The following is a 2,513-nucleotide window of genomic DNA, read 5'->3' as shown; positions in this document are numbered from 1 at the left end:
ATTGCTGGACCATTGGCTTTGATTTTTATGTCATCATTGGATACAGGAATAGTGCCAGAGGACTGGAGGATAGCAAATGTGGTCCCTTTGTTCAAAAAGGGGAGCAGAGGACTTCCGGGTGCGGCGATGACCAGCTGAGTCGCACGTTTCGGCAGCTCCCTGTGAAACGGACTTTTGGGCTCTTGATAGGAGCCCCAACGGCAATTTTAACGGCTGAAAACACCGTGCGGTAAACCAGAAGGGTGTTCCCCCTGGACACGGATGGAAAAAGGGGAGGAAAGTGGCCGGATTGCAGCGGATCCTTTGGAACAACGGCAAGGAAGGCAAGCAGAAACCAAGATGGCGTCGGAAGGTGGCAGTTTCATATGGGGCCCTGAACAACAAGAGTTTTTGAAACGCTGCGTGGAGGAGATAAAAAAGGAAATGAAGAAAGAGTTGTTGGCCCCGATATTACAGGCGATTGAAGGGCTGAAAGAGGAACAAAAGACCCAGGAGCAGGAGCTTCGGGTCGTGAAGGCGAAAGCAGCTGAGAATGAAAACGATATACAGGGCCTGGTGGTGAAGTCGGAGATACAGGAGGCACACCAGAAACGATCTGTGGAGAGGTTGGAGGCACTGGAAAATAACGCAAGGAGGAACAACTTGAGGATTCTTGGCCTTCCTGAAGGTGTGGAGGGGGCGGACGTCGGGGCATATGTGAGCACGATGCTGCACTCGTTAATGGGAGTGGAGGCCCCGACGGGTCCGTTGGAGGTGGAGGGAGCATACCGAGTTATGGTGCGAGGACCGAGAGCAGGAGAAGCTCCCAGAGCCATAGTGGTGAGATTTCTCCGTTTTAAGGATAGAGAAATGGTCCTTAGATGGGCGAAGAAAACTCGGTGTAGTAAATGGGAGAACGCGGTGATCCGCGTCTATCAAGATTGGAGTGCGGAGGTGGCGAGAAGGAGGGCGAGCTTTAATCGGGCCAAAGCGGTACTTCACAAAAAAAAGATAAAGTTTGGAATGCTGCAACCGGCAAGACTGTGGGTCACATATCAAGGGAGGCACCACTACTTTGAGACGGCGGATGAAGCGTGGACTTTTATTGTAGAAGAAAAATTGGAATGATTGGACTACGAAAATGAACGTTTGGACAAAGTGGTGGGACGAGTGGGGGGGGGGGGGGCGAAGAGGGATTGTATTGTATGATTAATCCTGCGGTATGGTAACTTTTCTTTCTCCCACAGGTGGTGATGGGGGGAGGTGGGGAGGGAGAGGAGATGGGGCGTTGGCCATGGGAGGCGGGGCCGAGGGAGAGGCGCGGGCTTGGTTCCCGCGCTATGATAATTATGGCGGGAATAGAGAAGCAGGAAGGAGGGGGCACCGCACGGGGCGAGCCGTGATCACGGGGGGAAGCCGAGGTCAGCCAGAGTTTGCTGACTTCTGGGAGCAACATGGGGGGAGTAATTACGCTAGCGGGGGGTCTAGCGGGGGGGGGGGAGGGGGGAATTACTGGGTTGCTGCTGCTGGGGAAAGGGGGGAGTGGGTGCGGGAAAGGATGGGCGGGGGGGCACCGTCTGGGAGAAATACAGCCGCGTGGGAACTGGGCGAGAAGCTGGAAAAAGATGATGGCTAACCGGCAAGGGGGGTGGGGGGGAAGCCCCCCAACTCGGCTGATCACGTGGAACGTGAGGGGGCTTAACGGGCCGATAAAGAGGGCACGAGTACTCGCACACCTTAAGAAACTTAAAGCAGATGTGGTCATGTTACAGGAAACGCACCTGAAACTGATAGATCAGGTTAGGTTGCGCAAAGGATGGGTAGGGCAGGTGTTCCATTCGGGGCTGGATGCGAAAAACAGGGGGGTGGCTATATTAGTGGGGAAGCGGGTAATGTTCGAGGCAAAGACTATAGTGGCGGATAACGGGGGCAGATACGTGATGGTGAGTGGCAAATTACAGGGAGAGATGGTGGTGTTGGTAAACGTGTATGCCCCGAATTGGGACGATGCCAATTTTATGAGGCGAATGCTAGGACGCATCCCAGACCTAGAGACCGGAAAGCTGATAATGGGGGGAGACTTTAACACGGTGTTGGAACCAAGGCTGGATAGGTCGAAGTCCAGGACTGGTAGGAGGCCGGCAGCAGCCATGGTGCTTAAGGATTTTATGGAGCAGATGGGAGGGGTGGACCCGTGGAGATTCAGTAGACCTAGGAGTAAGGAGTTCTCGTTTTTCTCCTATGTCCATAAAGTCTATTCACGCATAGACTTTTTTGTGTTGGGTAGGGCATTGATCCCGAGGGTGAGGGGAACGGAATATACGGCTATAGCCATTTCGGATCATGCCCCACACTGGGTAGACTTGGAGATAGGGGAGGAAACAAGAGGGCGTCCACCCTGGAGAATGGATATGGGACTAATGGCGGATGAGGGGGTGTGCTTAAGGGTGAGGGGATGCATTGAAAAGTACTTGGAACTCAATGACAATGGGGAGGTTCAGGTGGGAGTGGTCTGGGAGGCGTTGAAGGCGGTG

This window comes from Scyliorhinus torazame, unplaced genomic scaffold, assembly GCF_047496885.1.
Source record: "Scyliorhinus torazame isolate Kashiwa2021f unplaced genomic scaffold, sScyTor2.1 scaffold_68, whole genome shotgun sequence".
In the NCBI taxonomy this organism is placed as follows: domain Eukaryota; kingdom Metazoa; phylum Chordata; class Chondrichthyes; order Carcharhiniformes; family Scyliorhinidae; genus Scyliorhinus; species Scyliorhinus torazame.
This window is presented reverse-complemented; position numbering follows the sequence as displayed.